Raw genomic sequence first — 23,858 nt, 5'->3', positions numbered from 1 at the left:
TCTACCAAAACTCTTAAAATTTTCCCTGTCTCTTTGTACATAGGAAGCATGCTCATATTAAAGCCTTTATTGACAATCCCTATACCCAGAGTCCCTTGTGGTTTTGTTTAATTTGGTGTTTCTGCAGGGTGTGTTGATGTTCCCCTTATACTTTATTATTTTTTATTTTTAGATGAGATTGTATTTCTTTTTTGTTGTTGTTGTTGTTGTTGTTGTTTGTTTGTTTTGCTTTAATAAAGTTTTATTTTTCCAAATGTACAGTTGGTTGGACCTATTCATGCATCTTCACCAGCAGCTGGAGCATCTCCGCCCTTGGTATTTCTGGTATAAATTTCTTGAGCTCTGTGCTTTGAAACCAGTTTGATAAGTCCTTTACTAAGGAGCTCCTGAAGGGCTGCCCTGGCCAGCGAGCCTTGAATCTTCAGTCTCTCAGAGACCACAGTTGGGGTTCTAAGTCTATAGTTGGGAACTTCCTTATAGAGTTTGTCGTAGGTAGCTTTGTCAAACAAGACTAAGTAATTGAGCTTGTCCCGAACTTTGCCTTTGGACCACTTCTTCTTTTTGGCCTTGCCCCCGGGTTTGTTCACTGGGTCTTTGTCTTTCTTGGCCGACTTTCCGGAGTCCTTCTTCTTCTTGTCGTCCTTGGGCAGCAGTGCGAAGCTCGGAGAGCAGCAGCCGACACCACAGGCTTGCTAAGATGTCGGACAAAAAGGACGAGATTGTATTTGTAAAACAGGTTTCATATATGTTAAACTAGCATAAAAAACATTTTCCTGCAAGCACTCAGTAACAATAATACTCATCATCAACTCAATCTTATTTTAGCAACTGGAATACAGTAGTTCCCCCATCAACACAGAGTATGTCTTAAGACCCCCAGCAGATGCCTGCAACTGTAGAGAGTACAGAACTCAATATATACTTTAGCTTTTTCTATACATACGTATCTATGACCAGGTGTGATTGAAAATTAGCATCAGAGGAGGTTAACAACAATAACTAACTGAAGAATCATAATCATATACTCTAATAAGAGTTATGTGAATGTGGTCTCTCTCTCCCTCTCTCTGTTTCTCTCTAAATATGTATTGTACTGTGCTCTCCATTTTATTTTGGTAATTATATGAGATAATAAAATGCCTGTGTGATGTGAATAAGTGGGGTGAATGTTGCATGTACTGTGATGTGGCATTAAGCTACTATTGACCTTCATAGGCTATGTCAGAAGCAGGATAATCTGCTTAGGGAGATCCCAGATCATCAAGCTGTGATGATGTGGATGGCTGGATGTCAGATACAGATGATGTCAATGAAGAATGGGTAGGTAGCACACACAGCACAGACACACTGGACAAAGGATGATTCACGTGTAGGGCTGGACAGAGCAGCATGAGACTTTATTACGCTATACAAAATGGTGCACAATTTAAAACATATGAATTGTGTACAGCTGGAATTTTCCATGTGATATATATATATTGAGACTGAGTCGCGCTCTGTCGCCCAGGCTGGAGTGCAGTGGTACGATCTCGGCTCACTGCAACCTGCGCCTCCCAGGTTCAAGCTATTCTCCTGCCTCAGGCTCCTGAGTAACTGGGATTGCAGGTGCATGCTACCATACCCGGATAAATTTAGTATTTTTAGAAGAGACGGGGTTTCACCGTGTTGGCCAGGATGGTCTCAATCTCCTGATCCACTGGCCTTGGCCTCCCAAAGTGCTGGCATTACAGGCGTGAGCCACAGCACCTGGCCCCATGCGATATTTTTAAGCCAAGTTTGGCTACGGGTAACACACTACTGAAAGCAAAGCTGTGCATAAAAGGGGATTCTGGTGATAGAAAGCTGAGCTGTGGTTCCTAAAGGAGTGACTTGGCCTCTTCTTCTCAGCTTTCTCTCAGGATTTGGCAACTGTCTCTACATACTGGTCATATAATTGTTAATTACCCTGTTAGCTATTTAATGTCTTTAAAAATGATTTTAAAATTTTCTGGCTTTTAAGTTGCTCTCTTTGAGAAGTTTGGTCTAAAGAAACTGAACTAGGCTGTCACCAACAAAAGATGTGATTTTCCCATGGTAATCTTTCTCGGTTGACATACTCTTACATACGTATTTATATGCCACCAGACTAACATATTCTCCATTTAAAATCTACTTGTTTTGTTTGTTTGTATTGTTTTTAATCCAGGCATGTAACTTTACATTTTTTTCATCTGATCATTTGTCTACCTCATTTATGAGGTTAGCATTAGTCTTATGTCAAACACAGCCAATGATGGCACACAAAAATAAAACTGCAGTACACCAGCCCTTATAAATACAGATGAAAAATCCTCAGTAAATACTAGCAAACCACATTTAGCAGCACATTAGAAGGAACATTCACCAGCCGCAAGTGGGATTTATCCCTTGGATTCAAAGAAGATTCCACACACTTCAATCAATCAATATGGTATAACACATTAACAAGATGAAAAAATATACAATCACTTCAATAGATGAAGAGAAAGCATCTGCAAAGCTTAGCATCTGTAAATGAATAAAACTCTCAAAAAATAGGCATAGCTGGAAACTATCTCAACATAATAAAAGTCACGTGAAAATCTCACAGCTATCATCACAATCAATGGAAAAAACTAAACAATACTGAAGATTTTCTGCTAAGATATGGTAGTCAAAGATGCTTGTACACTGTTGGTGAAAAAATGTCAACTGGTACAGTCATTATGGAAAACAGTGTGGAGATTCCTCAAAAAACTAAAAATATAACTATTTTATGATCTAGAAATCTCACTTCTGGGTATATATCTTAAGGGAATGAAATGAGGATCTCAAACAGATATCTTCACTCCCATGATTTCAGCATTCTTCACAATAGCTAAATAAGGAAATAACAAATATCCCTTGACAGATTTTAAAAATGTGATTGTGTGTGTATGTGTGTGTGTGTGTGTGTGTGCGCGCGCACTGGAATATTATTTAGTCTTAGAAAAAGACACTCATAACATGGAAGAACCTGGAGGACATTATGCTAAGTGAAATAACTCTATTAAGAAAACATGAGCTAAGGACCTGAGTAGACGACTCTATAAAGAAGACCTAAGATGGCTCACAGGTATAGAAAAAGGTGCTTGACTTTAGTAATCACCACACAAAACAAAATAAACTTTATTTTTTTCCTTTGCTTTTACTTTGAAATAGAAGTAAACCCTATCAACTGATGAGAAGATCAAAGAGATGAGAAGATCAATAAGAAACAGAAGCATTAAGCTACCTCTGAAACTAATAAACTACCTAAAGTAGAATTGGAGGATAATGGCTATTGGCAAGAACCAGGAACATATGAGACTTTGGGAAGCTGAAGCTGGACCACACAGAACACTTATGTGGCCTCACGCATACGTGGAATATGGGATATTCGGACGTTCTTGTCAGTGATACCTTGAGCTGCTCCTTTGAAGTACTTACTACACTCAGAATTATACACTCAATGTATAGCACCTGCTCTACTGTGAACTTAATGAGGGCAGAACTGTGTCTCATCCAGCACCCCATCCTAGGCACAGTGCATTGTCTGCCAGGGAGTTAGCAGTTCTCTCTTCACTTACATTACATTTATGTTCAGTAAATCAATCAGTAATCTATAATCTCACACAAGTTTACTGTCTATAAACACTGCAATACAAATATGTGCTTACATATATTTTTAGGGGGGCACCTTAAGTCTATGGCCATAACAACTTCAGAGACTTTTCACGTAAAACTTCTTCAATATTTAACAAAAAAATGCAAATAACTTAGGTATGCTCTATATTATTTTTTGAGAGAGTCACATGCAGCCACAAGAGGAGAAACAAAATAGACTGAGGGAAAAAACAAAGTTTATTATGCTGACAGGTCCTCGGAACAGCAGGCACAGCACCATGCGGTTCCTCACAGGGAAGGCATAGGTGTGATCAGCAGCTGAAAGACAGGACAAGAAGGCTTAGGTCAGGGCCTCATTGGGTTTCCATGGGAAAGCGAAGGCAAGGAGACGGAAGAGTTTAGAAATGGCTAGTCTGAGTAATTGTGGCAGTCTTTGGATTATAGAGGGGATTAATGATTGCCTGATACCTGATCCTGGGATGACTAAAGCAGAGGAATGTTGCTCCCTGGGGTGTAAGGGCCAGAGAGAGGAGGGAGGGCTGGTGATTGTTTAGTTTACATATCAAAGGCTTCCAGTTCCAAGAGAGTCAGTCTCTCCCCAGCCAGTAAAAGTTGTTTAAAGATGTCAAAACATCATAATCTACAGAAAAAATTCATACCATTCACAACACAATAAACTATCTGAATTGTGACATTCTGTCCTCATGACCTCACTTTAAGAAAACTACCAAAATTCACACTCTTGAGATGGTGCATCTCTGACGAAAATTTCTATTAGAGCAAAGCAAATTTAACCAGAACCTTCAATGCCTTGGTCATTCTTGGTGATACAGATTTTATTTTTCATGTCAGCATCAATAACTTAACTATGTTAGAAACTGTGATTGATTAAAGTGTAACTAATATGTAAAATATATTCTTAAATTAGACATTATTCCCATTTTCCATGAGATAAATGTTATAAGAACAGAACAATGAGATGAAAAGAGACAAACGTTAATGACATTGAAGGGCATCTCATTGGCTCCTGTGTTTCTGTTGCGCGTGGATCTCTACCTTTACAGATAAATTATCTTCTGAGAGTGATTATAGAAAGCCATTGTGACCTAAATAGATAAATTTGAGTATCTGAAAGAACTTGGTTTCCTAAAGATTTAGGAAATTGATAAGTGGAGCTCATCTGAATCTGAGGTTTGGGGAAGGATGAATCAGCAAGAAAGATAAATGACTCTGAGAAGCATGGCTAGAGAAAGATCCAGGGATCAGTGGGGAATGCGACTGCAACATATGAACAGGCCCACACTGAGTAAGGTGATGCTTCAGGACTATGATTCATACGAACTGGGCATTACTTGTGCCTCGAGACTTCCTGTTCCTCTAATTCACAGAATTGTGCAGATAAGTGGGCTTCAAACACACAGTACTGCAGTCTCCTGTGAGGTAGGAAAAAGGCAGGATGTCTGAGCTCTTCCTCATATGGGAGGAGTTATTGTTTGGCCTTTTGTTTTCTTAGCTCTAGTGTTCTTATCAAGCAATGTTTTTAATGAAAATAGTTAGGAAATAGAAAAAAAAAACTACAAAATAAATCAATGGTACTATCACAGCAGGCCACAGATAATCATGTTAAATGTGTTGCTGTTGAAAAAGTTTAACAATCAAAGCAAGTAAAATTAAAACCAGTGGTTTCCAAACTTCCAGGTCACAAACAGGACACAAGTTGCACAAAGGGCTCCCGTGGACACTCCTGGTCCAGAACAGCAGAAGGCACCTTGGGCTGAGGGCACCTGCAAGGCAGGACTGTGTGTGTCTGCACCGGGATCTACACTGCACAGGCGCTGCATAAGGCCCAGGACCTGAGAAACAACCATCCTTTAAAGAAAGGACAATTCCCCAAATGATGGAGTGTAGATTTCCATCACACATGCAGCACGGGTGTTAAAACTGGGTTCTAGAAAAATTCATTTTTACTTTTCACACATATATCTCTGGATAGAGAATTTACTCACAACAAATGTTAAGATACTCTTTCTGTCTTACTATAGACATTTCCTGCTGGTTCTTTCTCAATTCTAAAATTTTTAATTAGTGCATTTTGACGTACGCCACTTTATCCTCATGTGGTAGGAAATTTTTTTCCTTTTGGTTTTCTGACTTTGGCATTGCCTATGACATGTTTTTGAGACACTGAGTGGTATAGGAATCTTATCCCTAAACAATGTGGGTGGAAAACAAAGCTCATTCTAGAGTGAGCCATGTTGGAGGTATTCCATTTCATTACAATCTGTACCTTCAGGGGACTCTCAGTGAAACAGAAAAATGTGAAAACAATAAGTTAAGAACAAGAATTTATATATATATAAATGCTAACTAGAGCTTCCTGCAGGTGCTTTGGGGATGCCCACAAGCAATATTTTCCAGGCTTCAGGGTTGTCTTCAGGGTTGTCTACCCACCCCTGGCTGGCAGTCAATGGTGAAAATAAATCACAAAACTGTTCATCACATCTCAGATCAAATATTTTCTCACAGGAATGCCGAATATTTGAACAATTAAATCAAATTGTGAAGATAGTGATCTAAGGTAAGGGTCAGCAAACTTTTTCTTAAATGTCGCAATAGTAAAGGGTTTTGACTTTGTGATCATGAATGGCCTCTGTTATATACTCACATGTGTGTCCACACACTTACAACTGTTTAAAAATGTAAACTCCATTCTTAGCTCATGGGTCTAAAAATTAATCAAGCCAAGGTTGATAGTCTACTGACTCCTAGTCTAAGGTGTAGAGGAAAGTTTGCAACTCACGAAAAATGTTATCAACTCCCCAAGTCCCATGGGCCTTGATGCATACATCAGGAGCGGGTGCATCTACACTGCCTCTCGGGTGGCAGTGGATGCAGTTGATGAGGAACACTTGGTAGTGCTACATTAATAGTATAAAGAAAAAGGGCTTGATTATTCCAGGTAAGGTAGGGAAAAGCATCACGTGGAAATTGATGTGTTGGAATGACATATTTTGAGTATTACTTTATACAATCTAAAATAATCACAAAAAAGGTGTAGAGACACATAGAGTTAGCTAGAGATAGAGATGCAGATAGTGGAGATGACTGCTCAGTGAAGTTAAGGTGTACAGTGTGAAGTTGTTGTCACAGCTGGTCTCAGCTTCCATGGGCCTTTCAATATCTGTGCTTCTAACCAGTCTTAATAAGTCTAATATTTAAAGTGTTTTCTTCATACAAAGTCCCCTCAAGTAAATCTGCAGTTTGTAAGCAGCAAAAACAATGGCCAATTCTAAACTTGTAAGAAACTTTACTTTGCTGGACTTACTAAAGAGAGAGTATGTTGTTATATAAAATGGTAACTTCCTAAGAGATTTTCAGAAAAATGTTTGCCATATGTCATCTTTTTCCACATGTAATAATTTTAGAATTTATACATCCAAATAAAATGTTTCCTCATTGATTGTATACTGATTCTGGAAGGGTAGATATTCAGCCACTGCAAATCAAAGCCAGGAAACATGTTTAAAGGCATCAACAGTTTGAAAGAAGACCTAGTTTGAAAGCAGGAAGAAGTGATTATGGAAATATGCTTGTGAGGGGATAGACCCGTCTCCTGGTAAGTGCTGGGTCTTTGGAGTATAGTATTAATACATTTTTTTATATTGTATATGTTCTATATGAATATACCTTATAAGTGGTATATTCAGTGATAACTCAGTGATAACATACAAATGACATAAATGAGCTCTCTTATCATTTGATATAACAATTTTATCAGTGTTTTATCAAGTGGGAAGAGAGCTCATTTATTAGAGACTCTGTAATCCAGACAACTAGCTGATACAGGTAACAGTAAAGTCAACATTGAGACATGCTTCCAGTCATTCACTTACTTTGCATTTACTGAGCTTCAATTTCGGTCAGACTGAAGGTGCATGATGAGATTCCAAGGAAAGATATAATGAAAACAAGTCTGATGTAATTTTTTAAAATGTGATTTGTGGCTTTTTCCAATGCAGGAAATGACCTTTCCCTAAATACTCTGTAGTGTGACTTCAAAATTTCTATTCCCTGATTTCAATACAATACAATATGTAAACAATAAAATTTCTATTTGAACCCTAACATCTTATTTAAATGTTTATGTGTAGATCCAAAATGTTACTGTATGGGTTTCTACATCTATGAGACAGTTACTTAACCCCATTCTTGTCATCCAGCAATAGGTGTAATAGTCAAACTACTACACAGAATTATTCACAGATTAAAGGTGTACAGATGGTGTAAATAGTATATGGCCCACAGCAAACACTCAAGAAATGTTGGCTATTTATGTTAGATATTATTATTCTAATTAAAAAATTCCATATCTTGATAAAAACTAGGGCAAGGTAGAGTAAGAATTATTTTATAGTTATGAACATATCTCTGTATTCAGATCAGCTCTTTTCAAAGCATGAAGAAATACTGAAGAAGAGAAGTAATATAATTTGGCAGTGACGTTATATTTTTGAAGCTGCTATAATGGTACATATGCTCTACCATTTCATTACCATTCTATGAACAGTAAGAAACAGTTTCTAATGTATAAAATTACTCATTCTAAAACATACTTAACCTTTAAAATATATCCCGTAGATAACTGATCATTCCTGCTTTGTTGCTGAAAACTCACTACTCTTAAAGGGCAACAGGGTCTTTTATTTAAATATATATATGTGTGTGTGTGTGTGTGTGTGTGTGTATAAATTGGAAGGTGATTGTTTCTCCTAACTTATGTGATTTTGTTGTTAGGAAATATGTATTTCCTCCAAGGCTCTTCCAGGAAGTGTCAAAGTACAGGAGCATTTTACTAAGGTACAAGACAATTTAATATAAAAACCTTACTTGTATTTTGAATAAAGCCAATATATTGGCTTTGTCCCATGCTGTTAATTAGTTTGGTTTCTAATGAATTGAGACCCAAGGTAAAGGCATATGAAAAAACTCTTTATTCTTTATTTTTCTGACTTTCTTTTTTTATTTAAATTCTCATAAGTGGAACATTCCATAGTTAGAAACGATTTAATCTCAATATATACACATACATTATTTTTGACAAAACCCATGGAAGATAACAGTTCCGCTGTATCAAAAAAAAAAAAAAAAAAAAAAAAAAAAAAAAAAAAAAAAAAACATTACTATCAATGTAAATTTTACTTCTTAAAATGCAGTTTACTTACATAATATCAAATGAAAATTACTTTTTAAAGAAAAAAATCTAAAGCTTTATGATAATCCTTTGTAGGAGAAAATAAGTGGGTATTCAGGAATTACTCTGTACATTAGGAATAAGAGAGCCATCAGGTTCATATAGGTATTTAAGGACCATACAATTATTCATTCATGTACATCATATTTCTTTAGTGCTTACTACACACTTGAAGCTGCCTGGGTATTGGTGTAGATACGAACACATATCACTTCTGCTCTAATGAACTTTGCATTTTAATAGGAAAGCAGACACCGAATAAGAATTAATTTGTGTGTAGTTTCAGGATGGAGAGGTTTGTGTTGTCAGTATAGTATAAGATAGCAGGGCCTAAATAAATCAGTGTGCTCAATGGAGGCCTGGCACGGTGGAAGCTAGCTAGGCACACGAGGGTGCAGAGTGGGTTCCGAATGGTTAGAAGAGCATGTGTGAAGGACTTGAAGCAAGGGAGAGCAGTCAAGGAACTGGAAATTGCACTATGGCTAAAGGAGATCACGATGGATGGGGGTACGTCTATGGAAATGAATGCATCCTTTTGTTTCCAAGAACATTTGCAGTTTGTGCCTAAGGTCCCAGGTAAATGATGGCACCTCCATTATCTCCCAAAACAGCCACCATTTGATAGTAAACTCTGTGGTCACTATATTTATTAGGGATATGACCTAGGGAAGTGAAAGTCTTTGTAGATTTCATAGAAGCATATATATATATATGGAAGCATTTATATATATATATAAATGCTTTTTGTGAGTTTGGTCCTTGATGTATTTTCCAACCCTCCTTTCTTTAAAGTAGCACTGTCCAATAGAAGCAAGTTATAAATGTATTTTAAATGTTCTAGTAGCCACGTTAAAACAGTAAAAGAAAACCAAATAGTTAAATTTAACTTAAATAATACATTTCATTTAATCGAAGATGTTCAAAGTATTATCATTTTAACATATAACTGATTTTGTCATTTGTCTTGAAATGTGTTATTTACTTTACATTTGCCACAACTATTATTTTGAGCTGGTCACATTGTAGGTACTCAATGACTTCATGGAGCTAGTAGCTGTCATATTGGACAGTGCAGTATCTCATATCCCTTTTTTGCACCCTTGGTTGAACTGTGGCATTACTATAATATTTTCCACTTGGACCTATTAATTAGCCCACATTTTTTGCTTTAGCAGTGAAGTTTTGGAGGTTGAAAAGTAATCTGTTTCTAATTATTCACCAATGGGATAGCAACAAATGATCAAATTCTTTCCAGTGACATCAATGTCCACATTTTTTTCAATGTCAAGAAAAGAGATTTCTCTTCATTTACTTTTATGAATCTCACGGGCAGAGTCACACAGATAATGCCAGGATATTAATCAAAGATACAACTTGGGACCCGGCGTGATGGCTCACACTTGTAATCCCAGCACTTCAGGAGGCCGAGGTGGGCACATCACTTGAGGCCAGGAGTTGAGACCAGTCTGGTCAATGTGACAGAATCTCATCTCTACTGAAAATACAAAAAAACAGCCTTTCATTGTAGTGCATGCCTGTAGTCCCAGCTACTCTGGAGGCTGAGGCAGGAGAATTGCTTGAACCCAGGAGGCAGATGTTGCAGTGAGCCAAGATCATGCCACTGCACTCTAGCCTTTGAGACAGAGGTAGACCCTGTCTCAAAACTCAAACAAAAAAGATACAACATAGTGAACAGAAGCAAGTGTAATACAACTTAGGACAAAGTCAAGAGTGAAAATTTGTTGATATTTTGTCTTTCACACATTGCCTGTGTGACCTTGGGCAAGTTTCCCACTGAGGTTAAATCTGTGAAAAATGAAAATAAAAATAGGTGTACTTGAAACGCCTGACTGAAAGAGTTGTAGTGAAAAGCAAATGAATGCAATATCCACACATGACAGTTTTATTTTTGTGGTGAATAGGTGAATAAATGTTATTTTCAACTTTATTATTTAAAAATGGCAAAACTTTACAGATGGCAGATGTAACTTTTATCTTTAGTTTATGAAGGTCAATTCTCAGTCCTTTTTTAAAAAATTATTATTTTATTCTTTTTGAGACGGAGTTTGGCTTTTGTTGCCCAGGCTGGAGTGCAATGGCACGATCTCGGCTCATTGCAACCTTCGCCTCCCAGGTTCAAGTGATTTTCCTGCCTCAGCCTCATGAGTAGTTGGGATCACAGGCATGCGCCACCATGCCCAACTAATTTTGTATTTTTGGTAGAAACGGGGTTTCTCTATGTTGGTCAGGATGGTCTCAAACTCCTAACCTCAGGTGATCCGCTCACCTTGGTCCCCCAAAGTGCTAGGATTACAGGCAGGAGCCACCACCCCCGGCCTCAGACACCTTATTAATACATTATTTCAAAGTATTTTACTCATCAAAGTACACTTGATCCCCTTAGAACCTCAAGACAGAGAATGCAAACTACTGAATGATCCTTGGTTAACAGTTGTCTTTATTTACAGGGATGTTGTCCTGCAAAATTGTTTCAGAATCTTAAGACAAAGTGATTCATTTCTTATGGAAAGATTTTATAAGCTGTATTTTATTTATTTTATTTTTTTTACAAATTTTACTTAATGTGTTCTTTCAAATGAAAATACCTAAAGTTAGAGATAAAAATATAGTAGGGATAATTTAGGTAAACTTGTAATTCTAAATCTCACGGATCAAAATTTGCTGCATTTGTGAAATACCTGCATTGAGGAATTATCTGTGGGTATTACAGTTCCATGGTGAAGAAGACTCAAATGTTAATTTGAATTTTTGCTCCCATCTCCTATTGTACCCAGGCCTTATTGGTCATAGTTGAGGGAGGCCACTCCATTCTTTCAGACTCCAAAGTACCCTGGTTTGGGAGACACTTATGGCACAGTAACTGGGACTTTGACCTACTCTAAATACTTCTTGACTCCTGTGTTCTTCTCTCACATTCCTACTCCTTGTTTTTCCTCCTAAATGTGTATTTTTATGGTAAAATATACATAACCCACAATTTACTATTTTCACCATTTTAAAGGTACCATTCAGTGGCATTAAGTACATTCACAATGTTGTGAATCTATCACCACTATCCATTTCCAGATTTATTCATCATTTCAAACGTAAACTCTGTATTCATTCAACAAGAGATGATTAACATCCGAGTCAAGAGGAAAATGCAAATCAAACCCACAGTGAGTTGCTACTTCATACTTATTATTAATAGCATGGCTACACAAAAACAAAACAAAATGAAAAAGAGAATAATAAGTACTGGCTATGACATCAAAGAATCAGAACCCTGGTGTGTTACTAGTTAGAATATAAAATAGTGCATCCACTGTGAAATACAGTTTAGCAGTCCCTTGAAAAGTTGAAGACAATTACCATATGATCCAGTAATTCCACTGTACGTATATACTCAAAAGTATTGAAAGTAAGTTCACGCTCACCACCACCATGGACCTGTTGTTTCTCTAACGGATTTTTCAGAACCACCAACCAAGTTCCATTCATGGCTGCTGCCTGCCCTGAGCCTCAGACACCCAGGCACCTGGAGCTCATCTCACTGTTTTTGGAGGTAAATGAGGGTTTAAAACCCGTTTTATTCTGCTCAGTCACCGATAGAAAGCCGTCTTTGATCCTAGAGTTAACAGCCTTCCAATTTCCCCCCAGGACTGAGTGACTTCTAGGGGAGATATTCAGTTCTAAAATTGGCAAAATTTTGGGCCAATCAGGATTAATTGGTCACCATATTTTGGTCCCCAAAAAGAATACAGCTCTTAAGTTTAAAATTTGTTGACATTGTTTATCATTTGGTTCTCAATCACACCATTCATTTGCCTAGGGAACAGTCCTTTGTCAGAAATGTATCTTGAGGAGAGACGAGTTTAAAAAGTCATCCACACATGATACCTGACTCTATCATGGACTTCTCACCTCTGAGCCTTTGACCTTGTTTTTTTCATTTACAGCAAAGTGAACTCTAGTTTCGGGGGTACATATACTTTTTTGTTACATGTGTATTATATGTATCATGGTGGAAGTTGGGTTTCTAGTGTACCCATCACCCAAGTATTAGACATTGTGCCTAATAGGTCATTTTTCTACTCTCACTCCCATCCCTCCCTCCCCATTTTTGGAGTCCCCACAGTATTTTCTCTTTATCTTTGATAAAGGTGAAAAAAATAAACAATGGAGAAAAAACACCCTATTCAATAGATGGTGCTGGGAAAACTGGCCAGCCATATGCAGAAGAATGAATCTGGACCCATGTCTCTTACCATATGCAATAATAATAATAATAACTCAAGATGGATTAAAGACCTAAAAATAAGACCTGAAACTATAACATTCTTAGACAAAAACCAAGGAGAAACTATTCTGAACATTGGTCTATACCTTGTACTTGAGTCTGACTCAGCTCTTATAGGAAGTTACCAAGTACAGCCATTGTTATGCGCGTCCATGTGAAGAGACCACCAAACAGGCTTTGTGTGAGCAACATGGCTGTTTATTTCACCTGGGTGCAGGCGGGCTGAGTCCGAAAAGAGAGTCAGCGAAGGGAGATAAGGGTGGGGCCGTTTTATAGGATTTGGGTAGGTAAAGGAAAATTACAGTCAACGGGGGGTTGTTCTCTGGCGGGCAGGAGTGGGGGTTACAAGGTGCTTAGTGGGGGAGATTTTTGAGCCAGGATGAGCCAGGAAAAGGAATTTCACAAGATAATATCATCGCTTAAGGCAAGGACCGGCCATTTTCACTTCTTTTGTGGTGGAATGTCATCGGTTAAGGCAAGGCAGGGCATTTGCACTTCTTTTGTGATTCTTCAGTGACTTCAGGCCATCTGGGCATATACGTTCAAGTCACAGGGGATGCAATGGCTTGGCTTGGGCTCAGAGGCCTGACAGCCATCCTGGTACATTGCGGTGCAAAACCATAAGGCTCTCTGCTTAACAACGGAACAACATGTAGGTAGGCAGATTCAATGTTGCTTCAGAGCCATAATGACTGAACTGAAGTCTTAGCCCTGCTTTACTTTCAACCAGTGTTTATTTAATTTATCCTTTAGGTAATGAAATGACCACCACAGTTCTATATTTTATTCATCATATAGCATTATTCACAGTACAAATTGAGAGAGTGCTGGGTAAAGGCCCTTGTAGGACACTAGCATACCAGGAAAACATAAAACTTTTTCTCTAATCCTGGTTTATCTCTTTGGCCAGAACTCAGTCTTTCCCAGCGGCTTACTAGCAAAGAGGACCAAGAATACATGACTGATTTTAACCACTGTTTCTCAATCTACACATTATTACTCCCCAAGAAGCCTTTGTAGATATTTTTTCCAATTACGTCCACTATGAAATGTTCATGTCATTGTTCCTCATATACTTGTTTTTGTACTATATATATATATATATCTGTGTTTTATAAATGAAAATTGTAAGATGTTTTTTCTTCCCAAGAATCTATTATAATCTCCTTGGGTTTGATCTCACACTGTTATGACCTCATAGTTTAGATCAATCATGATTCATGCTCTGCACCTGGGTACATTGTAAAATGAGTAAGTTAACAAAATAGCGAGGAAGAAGAGGCCCTTGGCTTACATCTAGCAGTGTTCGCCATAGGCCACCTTTGGGATCACTACTTAAATTCAGTATTTATTCACTAGTCACTAATAAACATTACTGACTATTTATATCAAGTTTTAAACAGAAGGTGGAGATACAGTGGAAAACCAAGCAATTTAAAGCATTGTATTCTCCTGAACAGTTTGATAGGACATATTCTAAAACGTTTCAGAACCAAAATGTGGCCATATTATGTATAATGGTTTGGGTAATATAAGATTTCTCTCCTACTTTCTTTGTATATATTACACATCAAGTAGTAGGACAGAAAGTGAGTTTGAAGGCAGACCTTTGTTAAAACAGAATTACAAAAATCTAACTCCTAGTGAAGTTTGAGCATTAGAGATACTGTACATCATCATCATCATCATCATCATCATCGTTATTATGGCAAATCATTAAATCTTGCACAGACCTAAAGAGTCACTATCATCATTTGAGTTTTGAGAGTTCATAATCCTCCTTGCACCTTATTCAGTTAGTTGTTTGATAATTTTAGAGAATCTATAAATCAAAAAGTACTGGTCTCATTACTGAATAAAAGTTGCTGTGAACACCAGAAATAGGAACATGTGATTGATAAGAATAGTTTTTAGTTCCGCGATTGTTTTTGATCTTTAACTCTACAAAACTTCAATAATGCTATTTGTTTAACTCGTGCAACTTCTTAGAAATGTGTGACACTTTAGAATTAAGAATCACTAAAAATACCTTTCCTAAATGCTCTTCTGTATAATCATTTTTACATAATAAAAAGTAAAATATTGAATTACTATTTGCCTTACAGAATTTTATAATATATGGTCTATTTTGTTTATGCTGTGTTAAAATGAACTCAGTCATCGTAAAGGTCAATTCATCTATCAACAACCATTACCAAACCTACCATTTACAAGGTTTGCACATTGAAAGACAGCATGGCTCAGGATTACTTGCTAATTGTGTTGCAGGGACAGTTTGTGAAACAGAAATTAAGGAAAAGGGGAGACGTCAGTGTGGGCTATGGATTCTTTAAAGAGGCTGAGATGGAAAGTCAAAATCCAGGCCATGTCTTCCTGGAGTAAATCATCTGAAATGAAAAAGAAACACTTTTTAGACATGGGGAAAAAGAAAACCAAAACCAAAACAAAGACTGCGATTTCTGTGTGTGTTTGGGATGGGAGATCTGTGAGGGAATATCCGCCTGGAGACCGTTCAGAAAGGAATGATTTTCACATGGCACTTCTGTTCTGCCATTAAAGTGCTACCAAACACAGAGAGGTTAAAAATCCTGCCCAAACAGGTTTTCCCTCTGTCTTCATGGAGGCAAGAACGGATTGGAGTAAGCCAGTGAGCAGTGACCTGGTACTAAGTGCCCAGCCCAATTCATTTACCTCCTACACCTCACCTGGTTCTGCTTCAAGAAAGCCTGAACATGCCCACAGGCAAGCCTTGTCTGGTAGGGGATCAAACGCTTCTTCCAAACCTACTGCACCTCTTCACATGTTCTTTTCTCCTTATCAAGTAAAGTAGGCTTGAGGTCCTTTGAACCTTCAAATGCATATGAATATTAAGGACAATTAGATTCCTGCATTACTCATGCTTCTGCCTCTTACAAACTGAACAGTACCAGTGTGTGAGATGCTCAGGGTCTGTCTGGAACTCCTATTTTCCCCTCTCTGTCTAAAGGACTAGAATGTTCAGTTGTATATTTTAAGAGATTTGCTTATCTTGAATCTGCAGACATTCATCACCATATGCAGCAGCTTGAAAAATAATTATATTCAAAAGACATGAAGCATACCACGTCACACTGCCAAGCAGAGATTAGAAGGGAAACTTACAGATTTTTTGGAATATCTGGATTTTGAGACACTGAAGGCCAGATATCAGACATTTCCCTACACTATTTACATTATATATATGTGTGTGCGAGTGTGTATATATAGAACTTAATTTAAATTATTATAGTTTAATATATAATTAAACTATATACAACAATTTAAATTTAATACTAAAATTAAAGTAAAAAATATAAAAATGGCTTACACACATGCTAAATATCTGTTTTGTTCACTTTTATAAATATTTCCTCCTTCAACTTAACTCTGTACCCCTTGCCATACTGCACAACTCACCTTCCTGGTTGAGAACTGTCCGAAATCTCTGCTCCATGCATGTGGGATTGGGAAGAGGCTGTGATTTTTCTCCCATGCTTCCACTGCCCAGTGCTGTTGTAGGTTTGTTGTCCACCTTCTAAGTAATGTCCTGGTAAAATATTCTGAGCAATATTGAAATTAAGTTAAAATCACTGAAGACTTGCATTTTTTTTTTGCAGTCTGAGATAACCGTATGATAATATCTTACTGCTGACTAGATATCAAAATGAAAAAAAATCATTAAAATCTGACAGTTAAAAAAGATTGAGTATTCATCATGACCAATAACCTTCATTTTATCTATGAGAAATCTGAGACACGGAGCACTGTATGATTAGGTCTACAAGGACCCGATAATCAGTCGTGATTAGAGCACAATACACACTTAGTTGTTTTTCTCTAACTAATATCTATGGTTTCTATATAAGATAGACATATTTAATCAATGAGAAAGACATTATATTTATTTTAAAAGAAAGAACTAGAAAGAAAGAGAGTGGGACGAAGTGAGAAAGCAAAACAATTATTTGTTGAAGGATGTGATTTTTTTTTTTTTTTTTTTGGTTTTATATTACTGGCAGTAGAATTCAGAAGAGAAACACAGGGAAGAAAGGCATGTATATCAGATTTCCTCTGAAAAATCAGCCACAGCAGGAAAATAGAAATGGTTAAACAGTTATTGAGCATTGGATGAATGCTGAGTAATGTATATGTTAGTATTCATTTCGTTTTGTTAACATGTTGTTACTATTTAACACATTTAAAATGCATTGTATAGCTGTAAACATATTGGAAGGAATTACGCTAAGATATTTTTTCAACATCACATAATTATCCAGTAGCAGGTCTCTTTGACTCTGAAGTTCTTGTTCTTCCAACTACACTCTGCTATCTCTAAAAGGAATTTCAAATCTTAGATGAATTCCTCATTGCAACCTTCAATTTCACTTTGTAAAGGTTACTATCGTTGCTGTTATTGTTGCTACTGTTTTACAAATACTATTGTACCTAAAAGTTCTGTGCATTTGTCATTATGTCACTTTTAAGATATTGCATGTGACATTGGAATTTTATTGGTGTCTGGAAGAAAGGAATTAGGAGCAGGTTCTGTGGCCTTGCCTGTTGCCTCATACCTCAGAATGTGTCCCTTGATCTGATCCTTTTGGCAAAGGTAGCTCAAAAGCTATGAGGATTTTTCTTATCCTAGGGCTAAGATGAATGGGAATACAACCAAGACCTCGCACCTCACTGCTGAGTCTGTTTACTTAGGAATGAATAACTAAGATGCAGCTGCACGTGGAAATGGGAACCCATCACTCACCTTAAGGGCAGTGTGACTAGCAGGGATGAAAGTTGAAGGCTCTCAGAGCCCATGGCTCCTCCAAGCCCACTCTCACCTCTGCGTCATCACTGGCTACCACACTGTCCCAAACACAGAGTGACGGGGATATCAGAAACAGCACTCAGAGTCACAGATGTCTGTTATGCAGTTGCTGAGTGTACTGCTCTAGTTAGTGCCTCAGATTCTTTTATAAAGCTTGATGAATTTAAGGCTGCACAGAGCTATGGTGTCTCAGGGGTTTGGTTGTTAACTGGAACCCAAAACCACTGAAATGGTTGAACAGAGTGTCTGTTGCAGTGACATATTTGGTGTTCACATTGAACAGTGCATATACAGTTTGCAAAACACATCATGCCACTCAAGGAATGCACATTTTGGCCAATTTGGAGATGTGCTAGCCCTTCTCCCGGAGGTGTTCATTAAGATAGGACCAGGCCCTGTCACTGTTCTGTCCTCAGCATTTCTTCCCAACTTTTCCTCCACTTTGATTATTGCCAAACTTTCAGATTATTAAAAATATATTTGGGTGTCTCTCACTTCCTTAACTGTTTTATTTTCATTAACTTTTTTTTTGTCCTTTTCCTTCACTACCTAGTCACATCCCAAATCTTGCCATTACTCTAGAAACTACACCAATGCTGAAGTCTTCATTTCAAACAAGTTACAACCCATTCCAATGTACCTGTTGAGGCACACAGATGAATACATCTCTGACTTCATGAAGACCCGTTTGGTGTCCTACTTCTCTTTCTACCTATCTTTAAATAAATGTAATAATAAACAATATACTATTTTTCGTCTGACTTCTTTTGCTCAATATTATGTTTAAGAGGTTCATTCATATTGTCGCAAATAATTACTATTTATTCATGCTCATATTTCTATAATATTCCATTTTAAAATGTAACACATTTTATTTAATAATCCTCTTCTTATTGGGAATTTGACTTATTTCCAGATTTCAGTTATTACAAAAAGTGCTGCTATGTCCATTTTTCTACATGCATTTTAGTAAACCCCATACATATGTATATACAATTCTGTTTGGTTTATTCATAGGAAGGGAATGATAGGGTCATAGGACTTGCATATGTTCAGCTTTTGTAGGTAAATCTTTTGTCTTTTGAAGGCCCATTTGCATAGCTTGAAGATGTTTCTAGCACCTCCACACTTTTGCTTGATCAATGACTGAGTCATCATGGAGGTTGCAATTATATCTAATAAGTAAAATGTCCATAATACAAACAAGGAATGCCATTTGGAGGTGGTGTTGTATGAATATTTACTTACAAAATAGATAGGCTTTTTATGTAACATCCATGGAATTTCTCCTTAGGTGCATTTCTTTTAGTAAACATCTTTTCATTTGGTTGAAGTATAAAAGTACATTTACTAGAAGAGTAAAATACTTCAATAATTAAAGAAGATAGTGAAAGCTGTTAATTTACCTTCAAAATGATCATTAAGATCTTCAAACACTTGAATAGGAAAACAGATTAGAGTCAATACAAATATTGAGAGTGTGTGAAATTACACAAAGGATGAGGTTGCCAAATTGGATTCACAAGATTTGAAGATCTCACCCAATACCAAGCTGGGCTAATAATTTCCAGGATAGAAGCAAACACAGGCACAGAAGAAGCAAGAGAAATCTAGCTGGCATAGCAACCCAGGTCCTTTCCTGTTGCCCTAGGATTAATTCTCAGTGACTCAAATAAAGAGATTATTTGAAAAGGTAATGTTGGCAGCCACATCACTAATATAAAATGAATCTGTCTTAGTTATAAAATTTCACCATTGTATACTTAGGTATTTACAGAACTTACATGGCATTTTTATTAGGGAATCTTTCTCCATAAAACCATAGATTCCAGGTTAGTTCATTATAATCAATCCTAGACACTCAAGGACATGCCTTTGAAAACATTCCATAAGGAAGAATTCTCGTACTAACAAATACTATTTGTATACTTAACAAACAGAGTGTTAACATGTTTACATGAAGATATATCCTAACACCTTTCTTCTGTCTTTCCTGGCTATGTTACATCTGGCAAAGCAAGAAAATGAATAGTAGTTCAGCTGCTAAGCCTTTTCTTCTCGTGATATTAGCTAGTGAAGTTATGGAAGAATACTAAACATTTAAGCAAAAAAGTGTATAAAATATAAGCAATACAAGGCAGAAAAGTAGCAATTAAATTGATCATAATTGTAATGTTGTTAAAATGGTTTTGTATTTTAGCATAAAAGATATTACATGAGATAATATTTTGAAACTGTGTCTAAATTTTAGTTATTCAATTCTACTTAGGCAATATATTTTTAAATAAAAAGTCCTATTCTCAACAAAATGAGAATAATTTTCACTTTACTATTTTAAGAATTTACAAAGGAAAGAACTTCAACTCTATTAACAAAGGCCACTATAAAGTATTTATTATTCAAACACAGTAATGAATTCATTGTATGAATGAGAGAAGGAAATGTTAGAGAATATTAATAATGAGATTTTTTTCTTGCAAGCTTCAAAAACGCTAGACTTTTGACATTACTTTAAACTATTAATCTTTATAGTTTTGAGTCAATGGAAGCTTATCAAAATGCATTATACACTTTCACTTTTTTAGTTATTAAAAACAAAGGATTTTTGAAAATGGACTAAACTATGGAACTAAGCAAAAAGTTTTCTCCTGAATAAGTAATAGAAAAACACGGTCAAAAATTGTGCTATGATGTTCACACCCACCCACACAGACACACAGACACACACACACTAAAAGGTTTAGTGATTTTTAAAAATGGATCGTCAAAAAACATTGAGAACAAAATGGCTTAATGTTGAAACTAATAATGTGTCTTCTTTTAGCATACTACAATTGATCAAGTATTTATAGAATTAAATACTAAAGGGTCAACCAATTTTTATTATTTTTACTAATTGAATATTAACTGCATCATTCATGGTGTTAGGCACTGTTGTATCCCCGGGGATTAAGATGAATAAAACAAAACAAAAGCAAAAACAGACAGATATCCCTGCCCATGAAGCTTTTATTCTAGAAGACAGACTCAGATAGTATGCATAATTAAACAAATGAACTGTATGTTGAAAACAAAACAAAACAAAAAAACACTAATAAAAGCAGGTTTCTCCCTGGGAAATCAAGGGAGGAAAAAGACCTTTTAATTTGAATCAGGGTGGTCAGAGTAGGATCCCAATAACTGCTGCATTTAAGTTACCTACATGAATATGTAGAAGAGGCGTTTTACTGGCAGAAGGTATAGTATTTGGTAAGCCTCTGAGGTAAGACATTGCCTGCCTTGTTCAATAAACAGTGAATAAAACTAGAGAGCTAGATACATTGAGTTATAGGGAGAGAAGAGAGATGAGCCAGAAAGCTAGCAAGAAAGGACCTCTAAAAATTATACTTTCTCATACAGAATGTAGCCCATTTACTGAAAATTTCAGAAAACGAAAACAACTTGAAATGGCTAAGTATCTCTGAAAACTCAACTTATCCATAAAATAATGAGAACCTTAGAAAAATTGTCAGTCATCTTTATCAGAACTCTAGAAATTAACCAAAGGCTTGCAACGTTCAGAAGAGCATTTATTCAAGTAAAAGTTTCAAATGTGGATAAGAACATAGAGCTTTGTAGCATTTCAACTTGCCCTATTCCCTAGTTCCACAGTAGCCTTAAAAAACAGCCTAGGGAACATAGTATCCATGAATATGATCAGTTTTTCAGCCACTAAGCAAGGCAGAAAAGGCTTAGAGTTCTCAAAAACCCCGTCCCCAGAAAATTGTAATGCATCTGACCTTTCTGGCAGTTCCCTAGAAATTTCTCATTGGAAGCCTTGTCTTTATTTGACATGATTCAGAATTCACTTACTCAAGCAGCTTTTCACCTGGGTGTTTACAGAAAAAAAAAAAAAAAAAAAAAAAAACCAGCAGCAATTGTTTTACATTGCGGGTATCTGAAGCAGCAATAACAGTTAACGCTAGCCCAAAGCTGGCCAAAAAATTTAAATGGAAAATCAGATGTCCAGAGAAGTTTTTGAAAAGCTCAGATATTTTCCTGAGAATCTAGAAGATCACACTCATGTGCAGGGCTCTATGTATGTCCACTAAATACCTGAGAAAGCCTAATCTCTCACCACTAGCTGACCTTGAGGATCTGTGCCGGAAAGTAGTAACGGCTAGGGCATGGTTATAAACTGCTGGCTGGATTATTAAAAGGGTGCCTATTCTGACTTCAGTTTCTGTACCGTGATTCAATTCTGACACCAACTACCCAGAGTTAACATCAAACTCTGCAGTTTTAAGAGTAGAGTCCCCAACAACGCTGACCCCACTTCAGACACCAACAGCAAATGGGGTTCACAGAACAACTACACTTCTGGCCAACTGACTACAAGTCCAGAGAGCCCCCTTGACTCTCTCTACACTTTGACGATTTGCTGGAACAACACATAGAAATCGAGAAAGTATATATGTATGAACATAGTTTTATTATAAAGGATGCAAATCAGGAATTGCCAAATGAAAAGACATATGGAGTGAAATCTGGGAGAATTCCAAATAGAGAGCTTCCATGACCTCTCCTCATAAAATTAGGGTGCATCCCCCTTGCAGCGCCCATCAGGAAGCCCCACCATGCTTTTATGTCCAGACATTTTATTGGGCATGTTTATCGTCAATCAGTTTAGACTCAACATCCAGCCCTCTGTTCACTCACTGAAAATCAGATTTGCTCAGATTCCCAGCCTTCTAATCATATGTGTGGTCTTTCCGTTTACCAGCCCCCATCCTGAATTGTCTTGTTAGCATAGTCAGTATATTCAGGTGTGATCCAAGGGACTTATGAATAACGAAGACATTCCTTTCATTTATGAGCCAGGAGCAATATTCTTTCATTTATGAGCTTGGAACAAATATTGGAATTCTTTTTCATTATACAACACAGTTCATTACACACATTGTGTCCCTCTGTAGAGATAAGAGATTAATTGGTTCAAGCCATTTAAGAAATATCTGTCCAATCATTAGCTGGTCACCAAGCTAATCATGAGGACAGTTCATTGGGCACAAAATAAATAATAAATACTTGAGAGCAGTCATTATCGTTAATGTTGTTTGTTTAGGTATTTTTAAACAAACAGCATTAACATTAGTTACCAAAACAATACTAAGTACTAGGTTGGAGGAAATGTGAGTTAGAGATATACTTTATAATATTTAAAATATTAAGTTTTCAACATTTCAACAATAACAAATTAAAACGAAATAAGAAAATTTCACCCCCCCCCCCACACACACACCAAACCATCAATAGCAATTCTGGTTGATATGTGTGGTGGGGGACATATATTGGACAAAACTTTAAATCAGAAATTTAAAATATGTTCAGGTAACTAAAGTAAATCATGTTAAAGAATTAAGGAAAAGTAAGAGAATAATATATTGCCAAAAAAGGAATGAATTTAGAAATGTAGAAGCAATGTTGAAGAGCCGAATATAAACATTAGAGTTGAAAACAAACAAAATAATAGAAATAAAATATTCACTAGAAGGGCTCAAGGACAGATTTGAGCTAGCAGATTTGGTTAGGTTAGGATTAGGTCAATTGGAATCACCCAGTCTGAGGAAAGTAAAGAAAAAGGAATGTGGAAAAAATAACAGAGCATTAGGGACCTGAGGGACAGCATGAAGGCTACCAACATGTGCACAGTTGGTACTTCCAGGAGAAAATAGAGAGAAATGGCTGGGCGCGGTGGCTCAAGCCTGTAATCCCAGCACTTTGGGAGGCCGAGACGGGTGGATCGCGAGGTCAGGAGATCGAGACCAACCTAGCTAACACGGCGA

At 36.8% G+C, this 23,858-nt stretch overlaps 1 pseudogene; it reads right to left on the bottom strand.

The window, feature by feature from the left end:
- Positions 1 to 224: 224 nt before the first annotated feature.
- Positions 225 to 16,704, bottom strand: LOC104657661 (annotated as a pseudogene).
- Positions 16,705 to 23,858: the final 7,154 nt, after the last annotated feature.

Source organism: Rhinopithecus roxellana, chromosome 6, assembly GCF_007565055.1.
Source record: "Rhinopithecus roxellana isolate Shanxi Qingling chromosome 6, ASM756505v1, whole genome shotgun sequence".
Lineage (NCBI taxonomy): Eukaryota > Metazoa > Chordata > Mammalia > Primates > Cercopithecidae > Rhinopithecus > Rhinopithecus roxellana.
This window is presented reverse-complemented; position numbering and strand designations above follow the sequence as displayed.